The sequence below is a fragment of the Gossypium hirsutum genome, chromosome A05, assembly GCF_007990345.1.
Source record: "Gossypium hirsutum isolate 1008001.06 chromosome A05, Gossypium_hirsutum_v2.1, whole genome shotgun sequence".
In the NCBI taxonomy this organism is placed as follows: Eukaryota; Viridiplantae; Streptophyta; class Magnoliopsida; order Malvales; family Malvaceae; genus Gossypium; species Gossypium hirsutum.
In genome coordinates, this window is record NC_053428.1 from 46,231,726 (window position 1) to 46,243,303 (window position 11,578).

The 11,578-nt window shown below is 35.3% G+C and overlaps 1 non-coding gene across 1 annotated transcript; it reads right to left on the bottom strand.

The window, feature by feature from the left end:
• Positions 1 to 11,158: 11,158 nt before the first annotated feature.
• On the bottom strand, positions 11,159 to 11,264 carry LOC121229948 (small nucleolar RNA R71). Its single transcript, XR_005927899.1, has one exon. It is a non-coding gene; the product is annotated as a small nucleolar RNA R71 (small nucleolar RNA).
• Between the last annotated feature and the right edge of the window lie 314 nt (positions 11,265 to 11,578).

An 11,578-nucleotide genomic window follows, 5' to 3' on the forward strand; every position in this document is an offset into this window, starting at 1 on the left:
CACTTCCATAGTCGAGCCACAAGCATAATCATAATAGATACTATTATTCCACGTTAAAGGATACACTTAAGGATAAGCCAGGTTTGATAATTCTCAAAATAAGAGCGATAGGAAAAACCAAGATAAAGAATTCCAGATATAATACCATACCAGAAATTAGAGAATATAACCCCGAAGAAAATAATGAGGAAAATCTAAAAAATCCCCTAGAGAAAACCAGAAGGAAACTACCATCTATACATTCTGGAATTCCATCATAATAGAGATAATATATTTCCCATATATATATAAAACCATAATCAATAGAAATATCAGAATGGTCTCACATAAATCTTTACCATCGACTCTATTCTGACATATCAGAATAGAATTTCGAGGAGATAAGAAATGTCAATTATAACTAACCGGATCAACAGATCTTTCGTCTGATATCACAGTCGCTAACATCCTCATACATTAAGAATTTCACTGGAAATGAGCAACCATATATATTCCCAAGGATAAAGGTAATACAGAATACTCAAAAGAGAGAGATAGCTAAAATTTTACTTAATTGAATCCGTCATACTCAGACATCTTTGCAAATCCAACATCATTCCTCTGATTAATTCTGTCATCACTAACCCCATAATACTCCATTATTGCACTCTTTAGTTTCACATTTGCAAGCTTATGCAACATATTTCTCATGAATTTTATCATATAACTCTATTCTGGTAAGGGGGTGAAGATTGTAAAGCCTCTAAATTTTCGACTCTCACACATATACACACTTAACAACAACACAGTATCATGCACATCTGATTCAAACATCTCAAATTTCCAACTTGTTATGAACACACTTTCACATATCTTAGTAACACACGCAACTTTATTTCATATGAATACTAGCCAAACATCAGTGAATTTATCACAATACAAATTTTCATTTCTTTTACTCGAATCAGCATTAATTTCTAATCAAGTTTCAACCCTTAGTCTTAATTTACTTACCATCCTTTATCAAATTAGAGAACATCTTACGGTCTTGAGTACATCATTTACTTGATGCCATAGTCCAACTATGGTGTTGTATTAGCTCATGTCCATCTGTGTTGATGTTGTGTCCCAGACAGGTCTTACACTGACACATATCAAGCCGATGCCATGTCCCAGGCATGGTCTTACACTAGCTTTCACGATGTGGCTGATGCATGTCCCAGACAAGTCTTACACTAGCACATATATCCGTGCCGATGCCATGTCCCAGACATGGTCTTACACTGACACATCTCGTAGCCGATGCATGTCCTAGACATGTTTTACACTGGCTTACGTCCCGAGGTTGATGCATGTCCCAGACATGTCTTACACTGGCACACATATCACTTGCACTGCCATGGTCCAACCATGGTCTTATCCGTCAATTCATAATTGAACAATCGTACTCAATTCCAACGTTTTACTCTTTGATCTTTCATTTCAGTTTTCATGCTATTATAACATTTATGACATTTTGAATTCAAAGATTTAAACATAAATGTCAATTACATGTACATACTGATTACACATCATTAAATAGAAGTACTTATACACACATTCTGTCATTTCAAGTAAAGTTTTCTTTTCATAATCACTAGGCCAGATGAGTTAGGCACGTAACATCGTATGAATACTAACATGCATGAAAGAGCTTATCACAACTTTCATCATCATGGCAATATCATCAAAATCATATCATTCATTTCAAACAGACCGAATTTTGTATTCGTTTTATGTTAACTTTCTAGTTATTTCATTTAGACAAGTATACTCATACATGCACTCTATGAATTCTGAGTAACTTTACTTATGCCATTCATTTAATCAAACCAGTCATGTACATAGCACCATACGAGAGCCAAAAAACGTGGATAAGTATATTCCAATCTGTACTTTCATTTCACACATCATCGTATGCATATCATTACAAACATGTAAATCAATCCAAGCAATTTAACACTTATACTCAGACTATGCGAATTTGCTAACCATATTCATTCAAATAAGTATACATGAACATTCTTTCTACCTGTATTTTTTTAGTAAGTTATCTAAACACCTTTTTTTCACTCGAAAAAATCAATCATGTACACCATGAGATTATCAATCAATCATAGATAAGCTCATTATACCATGTACACATTCTATTTCATGTTCCTCATATAAAAAATATATACATACACATTTCACGAATTCTTGTTCGTACCTTTTCGAGTTTCAACTCTTTATAATTGTACTTTACTGAATACTTTAGCATCATTATCTATGTGATCCGGTATAGCTCGGTTGGAGAGTACCTTGCCCACACAAGATAGTTCTCATTTGCGCTGGGAAACATCACACTATCACAAACTTGTGGCATGTATAGCTAGACTCTTACACATGTTAGGTTAGTCTAATAACCGACTAAACCATGCTCTGATACCATTAAATGTAACACCCCTCGCCCATATCAGACACCGGGACAGGGTTCGAGGTGCTACCAGACTTAACTCAAGCATACGCATATAAAATCGGGCCATAAAATTTCTTTTAACTTAAAAGTTCTCGTTCACGTGCATTTTGTCCCTTAACTGGGCTTACGAGGCCCAAAACATGCATTAGAGATGGTTCGGGACTAAACCGAGAACTAAAAAAAACTTGGAAAATTTCATGCTTTAAGGCTCCACACGTCCATGTAAGTATAGAGCACACGCCCGTGTCCCGAACCTGTGTCCAAAGACCTGGACATTCTGCCAATTTGGTCATGAACAAATTGAGGCCACACGGCTAAGGCACACGCTTGTGTCCTATGACCGCGTCTTTCATACGGCTGAGACACATGGCCGTGTCTCTTGCCCATGTGCATACTACCATGCATACTGACTTGAAAAACTTAGGTGCAGGGGACACACGGCTGGGCAACACGCCCATGGGGACGGACTGTGTGGACAAATACAAGGCTATTTTTCAAGCCATTTTATCACCCTCATAACACATGCATGCATACTTATACAATAGCATAAAACAAGGCATACATGGGCACTTAAACGTCCATAAACATGTTAGGATCATGTCAATTTTTCATGCAATAGATATCATAGATTTTACTCACATCCTTACCACATTCATGACATAATCATTATAAACTCATCACATAAGACCATAGCACATGCATGCATATATAAATAGGTTTATAACCTCAATAGCTAATGTAAGCCAATACATCTGGCTAAAATAAATGTCACACACTCAAATATTTAAACTCTTATACATGTCATAGACTCAAAGTACTTGAAGTTACTTACACCAATGGCGATAGCTTGACAGTGTGATAATATCTCTGACGAACTCCAACCCGAGCTAACCTGGCAACACTAGAGAACATGGGAAAGGAAGGGGGGTAAGCTTTATGCTTAGTAAGTTCATATGAAAATAATAAGCAACTCATTAACGTGCTTTTATCAATGTTCCCAACCTATTCTCAAGTTCATAATAAGTTGTCTTCTTGTACAATAGTAAATACAATATTTATATCTAGAGCTACGAAAGTCCAAATTAAGTTCCGTTAAATTTTCTTGAAACTAGACTCATGTACCTTTCTACCATACAATTTACAAAATTTTTGGTTTAGCCAATTAGTACATTTTATTACTCAAAGTTACCCCTGGTTCACAGTCTGATAATTCCAATCCTTTTGAACTAAAGTTTAATTATATCATAGCATAGGACTCGAATAATGTTCTCATCTATTTATCTTGAAAATATACTCATTAAGGATTATAAAAATATAAATTATAATTCATAACTATTTTTGTGTAATTTATAATGATTTTCTCAAATCAGAATAGGGGATTTCGAAGTCATTCTGACTCTGTCTCACACAACTTCAATTATCTCATTATAGGAAATTCTTTTGCTTACATGGTTTCTTTTATAAGAAACTAGGATCAATAATATTTAATTCCATATTTTATTCAGCCTCTAACTCATTTTTCACTATTTTTAGTGTATTTTCAAATTTACACCACTGCAGTAGCCCAAAACTGTCAAGGCTAATTTACTCATTCACAATTATTGTTCACCAAATTAATGCAACATCATTTCATCCATCATGGTAAGAACACATAGCTATGTATCATAAGCATGGACCCATAATTTCAATGTCATCAAGTATTAAAGACTTAGTCCAAATTATGTCATTTTCATAGTACTCACCAAATACTATATACATAATAGATTTTCACATATCAAGGCATTACTCGTAAGCTTACTGCACATACTTGTACAACTTGTAACATAACTTAAGTACATACTCACCAATGACTTACCTCATTGAAACCATTATATATCATGGTATTACTCGTGAGTTGAGTGTACATACCTGTACCAACTCGTAATAAAGTTTATAATCATACCTTCTTTAACATGCCCTCCTTAGGGCTTTCATCATATAATCCATTTCATTACCCGTTGAACACTCAGGATGCTAAAGGATGTTCGGAATTATTATACACTAAGTATAATACCAAAGCCATATCCCATACATGGTCTTTCATGGATCCACATATCATTGCCATATCCTAGATATGGTCTTATAATAGCACATATGTCATCGCCGATGCCATGTCCTAGACATGGTCTTACACTGGCATACATTTAATATGGTGTCATGATACCCGAAATCCTAAGCATTCCTCAGAGTCACCCGGGATTTTTGAGATACAAAGCTATCATCACATTTTCATTGAATCATCACAAGTAAATTCCAATAAAGGCATATATCCACATTTTGTACAATATCAAGTATTAAGCACATGATAATGAAATTGATAAATTACTTTCGTACAAACTTCCTCGTTTCAAAGAAACATCATATTCCATCAAACTTCCAATATATTAAATCATACACTTAATGCCATAACAATAGAAAATTTTAATTCAAGCATGATATTGCATCATTATTACCATACGAACTTACCTCAACACCAAATTAGTAAGAGAGGCCTAAACATCAATTTCTCGTTTTTCCTCGTTCTAAGCCCGAATCTCATTTTTCATCATCTATAACATCATATTTAACTTATTAAAACAATATAATCAAATTAGTCCAATGACACATTTTGGCAAAATTTACAATTTTGCCCTTATACTTTGCCAAAATTACCAAATTGCCCCTAGGCTCCTAAAATGATTTTTATCATATTTTCTTACTCATTAAGCCTAGAAAAATCATTTTCATAACTATAGCAACTCAAAAATTCAATTATTTCACACATTTACACTTATTTTACAACTTTGCAAAATAACCATTTTTAGGTGCTTTCATGCAAACTTCTTTCACAAAATTTGTTTATAACACTACCAAGACTCATATTCTTTCCATAAAAACTCAGAAAATATCACATATTCTTTCATGGAAAAACCATAGACTCTTAATCATTTTGCAAAATAGTCCCCTCTTTTGAAAGCTCATGCTTTAGGGGTTCCAAAAATGTAAAAATTATCAAGAAAAGACATTAAAAACACTTACTTACTAGGGAAATATGTTGCTGAAATTTTCTAGCTCTCAAACGCCCCCATGTTGCTGCCATCTTCGGTGAAAGAGAAGAAGAAAAATGAAAGAAAGTGACAACTTTTTCTTTATTTTATTTTATTACCAAAAAGTCACCTAATATCCCATAAATTTTGGCTTTTTGACCAATATTGTCTCCCTTGGCCGGCCGTCACACTTTCAATGGCCAAATTTCACTTTAAAGACCCCCAATTTAAGATGCAAAGCAATTTAACAACTTTAGGCATCAAAACACAACTTTTACCTTTTACACGATTTAGTCCTTTTTCGAAATTGGATTAGAAATTGCTAAAATTAATTTACCAAAATTTTTTATGCACCTTTATAAACATGCTATATCATATAGAATAACATCAAAATAATTTTCTTCTGCCTCGGAATAGTGGTTCCAAAACCACTATTCTGGCTAAGCCCAAAATCGGGCTGTCCAATTAAGGGACGTTTGAATGATCTCGGTTAATGAATAGTAATTTATAGGAATTATCTAAAAAATGTTTTAAACATTCTGGTAATGCTCGATAACCGTATTTCGGCGATGAATACGGGTTAAGGGGTGTTACAGGACTTACCCAATTGCTATCAGAAATAGGGTAAATAATTCCAGCATCAAGCTATTTTGTAATTTCTTTCTTAACAACTTCTTTCGTCTTCTCTTTTAACCTTTTTTGTTGCTCAATCGATTGCTTGCCTTCATCTTCCAACTTGATCTTGTACATGCAAGAAGATGGATAAATGCCTCGGATATCGGAAATACTCCAAGCAATAGCTCGTTTATGTTGCTTAAGCATATGGACCAATTTCTCTTCTTGAGTTACATCCAGTGTTGCAGAGACAATAACTGGAAGAGTATTCTTATCACCAAGAAAGACGTATTTATGATGAGTAGGTAGTGGTTTCCATTCCAGAGTAAGAGCTTCGTCAATAGATGGCTTGAAAATTAGAGTTGTTCTGTTGGCTAATTCTAAATATTTGATCTGCTATCCATGCCCAAGTTCAATATTATTAGCTTCAACCATGTTGTCACAATCATCTAAGAATTCATCATCCGATGTCACTGCAAATTCCTAAGAAAGTTTTGTGCTTTGGTCATTGAATTTTTTTGTAATTAGATCATCTAGCACCTTGACAGTATGGCATTCTTCTTTTTCCTTGCATGGAATAGATTTAAAAACACTGAAGGTAACGTGCTCATCATTAAGTCACATGGTCAGTTCACCTTTGAAATCATCAATAAGAGTTTGTCCGGTGGATAAAAATGGCCATCCAAAGATTATGGGAACCTCCTTGTTTTCCTCACAGTCAAGTGTGATAAAATTAGCCACAAAAACAAATTTATCCACACGAACTAAGATGTCTTTGATTTCCCCTTCAGGTTGAGCCAATGATCAATTAGCTAGTTGTAATGTCACTGAAGTAGGTTTCATGTGACCAATTCCCAACTTTCTGGAAGTTGATAGTGGCATTAGATTGATGCTAGCTTGCAAGTCGCATAAAGCCTTGCCCAAATAATGGTTGCCAATTGAACATGGGATGGTAACACTCCCAGGATCTTTCATTTCTGGGGGCAACTTATCTGCCAAAACAGCACTACAGCCTTCTGTGAGTGCAATAGTTTTCATATCACTTAGCTTCTTCTTATTGGACAAGAGTTCCTTCATAAATTTCCCATAAGTCAGAATTTGCAAAAGAGCTTCTACTAAAGAAATATTGACCTGAAGTTGCTTTAGTGTGTTGAGGAACTGTTGGTACTACCTATCCTGCTCACTCTCCCTGAATCTTTGTGGAAAAGGTAAGGGTGGAGATACATCTAATTGCACCGACACCTTTGATTGCATCAACAATTTCGAGGGTTGGACATTAGACATATGAGTGACAATTTGTGGAACTTCTTTGTCTAGTGCATCGACAAGCTTGTCAGATTCAACCTTCTCACTAGAGATCACTTCATCGGTATCTTAAGGTGCTATAGTAAAATTTGTAATTGGCTTTCCAGTTTGTTTACCACTCCTAAGAGTGATAGCCTTACAGTGTTCTTTTCCTCTCGGACTAGGATCTTTCGTGTCACTAGGTAGTGTGCCTAGTGGTCGAGTATTTAGATTCGAAGCAAGTTGTCCTAATTGTGCCTCCAACACTCGAATAAAAGATTAATTCCCTTGTACAATAGCTTTTATGTGAGTCATATGCTCTCGCATTAAAGCTTCAAAAGCTGCAAATGGATCAGAAGGAGAAGCCTACGTGTACTGTTGTCGTCGATGTTCTTGACGATGCTGATTCAATATTGAAGAATGTTATCGCTATGTCTGGGTCTGGTGTGGATGCATCTGGGTATGTTGATTGTAGTTCTACTGTTAAGGATTGTAATTCCCTTGTCTTGAATTATAATTTCCTTGAGTAGATATACTCTCATATCCGAATGTCGCAGCATTTTGTCCAGTACTCTGAGTTCCCCAAGGCTATTGATTGCGTGCATAATTATTATAAGAGGTGTCGTAAGAATTGGTGTGGATGTTACTGACATAAGAGGTATTCTCTGCATGTTGTGGATAATCTTCGTAACTGTGATTGTCACTTCAAATCTCACAACAAAAGATAGGTACATCAATTTGTTGAGCGACTTGAATAGGTGAACGTCACTAGTTCCTTGCATATTTTTTTATCATATTTGCAAGAGAAGAAACTTGAGAACTAAGTGCAGATATTACGTCGCATCATTATAAGTACAATCCAGTAAAGGTCCATTGGTTGATGCATCGACAAGATTTCTCGTGTATGAATTCAGCTCATTATAAAAAATCTCAATTTGTGTTTCCTATTAAATGTCGTGCATGGGACAACATTGAAGAAAAAATTTATAACGTTCTCATGTAGTGTGAAGATTCTCATCGTCTAGCTGATGATAAGCTTTAATATCATTTCGTAGATGACTATTAATTGTCAGCAGGTGAAATCGCACAACAAACTGTGTTTGTAACAGTTCGGTTTAGACCCTAGTCAGAATAGTGGTTTCAAAAACACATATCCGAGTTAGAAAAATATTTAAATATTATTTTTTGTGTTTATGATATGTGAATGAGCATGTGTGAAAGTCTCGTATGGAAATTTGAATGTTTGTGTGCTTAATTTTGAAAAAAGACCAAATCGCGTAAAATGTAAAAGCTGTGTGCTAGATGTTAGAAGTGCTTATTTGGCTTGGCTTTATAATTGAGAGGTCCTGATGTGGTTATTATTCCATTTACATGTATAATGGACATTTATAGCTTTAATACATGTGAATTTATAATGGTTTAATAAAAAGGCAAAATTGTCATTTAGATTATATGTTAATTAAAATAAAACAAAAGCTTAAAATAAGCTCATTTCATGCTTATGTTGCCGAAATCATCACAAGAAAAAGAAAAGAAATACAAGGTAGGGTTCGGCCTTGATTTTTGATAAACGCCAAATTATACATATTTTTACCCCAAATACTTAGCATATTTATGGATGTTTATTACTAGATTTGTGGATTTTGGTGCTCTTAATCCGATTATTTCATATTTTCCACTCAGGAGAGCACCAAGAGTCAAAAGGAGCCAAAAACGAGCAAAAAAGGGACAAAATGGACCAAATCGAGAAGATGATACGGCCTAAGCCTTGTCATACGGGCAACTCATATGCCCGTGTCTTTCGAGGGTGTCGACCAAGGCTTTCACGATTCACGGCCTGGCCATTGACCCACACGACTGTGTGCAATTTAACGGATCGAACACGGCCTGGCAATCATGTCACACAGTCGTGGCACACGGGCGTGTCCCTTTTTCAAGGAGTTGTATTTTACACGGAAAAGGATACTTAGGAAGGAAGAAAACCAATCCAAAACCTATATAAACACCCTACGTATGACTTAGAGAGGGGCCCCTCCTCTAGAACTTTTCTGGAGTACAGAACCACACGTCGAGAATTACTTGAAGGAAGCCAGATGATCCATCCCAAAATCCGGAGCTACTCCAAGACTGAAGATCTCTCTCAGAATTCCTTCAGGGGTTTTAGAGTTTTTTTTATGCTTTGTTATTTTCATAATTTTGAGGTGTACTCTTATTTTATTATGAACTAAACCCCTTAGATACCTAAGGGGGTTGAAGCCTACGATGGATTTTGTTATTATTATCTGAACTGTATGATAAATACTTGATTTGTTCTTTATTATGTGTTCTTAATGCTTGATTTAATATTCCGGGTATTGATTCATGATTTGATGTGCTTATGCAGAGGAGAAAAAGTCCCTGTCTAAGAGTAGATTTGGCATAATTAAGCGAAGTTGATCGAACGTCTAGAAATAGGGTTATGAGATTTTATCGGATTAGGGTGAAACCTAATATGGGAGTCCATAGATCGATTTACTGCTTCCCTAGGGGTTTTAATTAAAAAAGAGATTTTGATTAATTCAACTGAGGGTTAGATGTTATTAGTCTCGAAAGAGATAATAATATAGGTTAGGGAGTCTTACGGATCAAGTCAAGTGAATAAATTGTCTGGTTCAGAGTCAGATAACAAGTGAAACCTAGGTGGATTCCTCCTTGGGTGTCGTCTTTATGAATTACTTTTCTTCAAGTCTTTTTCCAAATTTTCTCTTCACTTTAGTTTAATTAATTAATTAGTTTAATTAATTAGTTTAATAAACAACCCCTATTTATTTCTAGGTTAAATAATAAAAAGATAGTTATTACTAGTACTTTTGGTTCCCATGGGTACGATATCCCGGTCTTGCCATTACTATACTATTGTTCGATAGGTGCGCTTGACTTTTCGTCGTGATAATAGTTAGTTTAGGTTTGATCTTCATTATAAATATTTATTACTTGTTACGAATCACACGATCAAGTTTTTGGCGCTGTTGCCGGGGAACTAAGATATTAGGAACGCTCAATTTTTATTACTTTAGCGATTTATTTTTCTTGCAATTTAATTTAATATTATTATTATTATTTATTAATTTACTTATTCTTTCTCTTGGCAGGTTTTTATAGTTTATGACTAGAAGAAACCCGTCGGGACCATTACTTTTTGACAAAGAAATCAATCATACAATTCGTAGAAGTCAAAGAGAGATAAGGCACAGCTTAAGATACACAGAGAATGAGCAAGAAGACGATACTCAACCCCAAACCGAAGAGATGGCTGAAAACCAAGGCAATCAGCTACCTCTTGCAATTGCGGCTAATCAAAATCCTACTCCACGTACTATGTATGACTATGCTAGACCTTCTCTAACAGGAATTGAATCTAGCATAGTTAGACCGGCTGTAGCTGTAAATACTTTTGAACTGAAACCTAACACAATTCAAATGATACAGCAGTTTGTTCAGTTTGATGGTTTGCAGGATGAAGATCCCAACACTTACTTAGCAAACTTTCTGAAATTTTGTGATACATTTAAAATCAATGGCATTTCTAATGATACCATTCATCTTCGGTTATTTCCCTTTTCACTGAGAAACAAAGCTAAACAGTGGTTGAACTCGTTACCACGAGGGTCAATTACTACTTGGGAACAAATGACCGAAAAATTTTTACTAAAATATTTTCCGACGACTAAAACAGATAAATTACATAATGATATCTCTCCTTTTGTGCAGATGGATTTAGAAACACTTTACGATGCACGGGAAAGATATAAGGACTTAATGAGAAAGTGCCCTCACCATGGGTTACCACTTTGGCTTCAAGTACAAACATTCCACAATGGTTTGAATCCCTCGACTCGGCAAATGGTTGACGCAGCTGTTGGCGGAACCATCAACAACAAAACACCTGAAGAGGCTTATGAATTGAAGAAATGTCACTGAATAACTACCAGTGGCAAGTCATGAGGACTAAGCCAACAAAAAAAGCCGACATTTATAACATCGACTCAGTTACTATCCTATCAAATCAGGTAGAACTTCTCAATAAAAAGATTGATGGTTTACTTGGTTCTACGCAGGTACATCTAGTAATGAGGTGTGACTCAAATGGAGGAGGTAT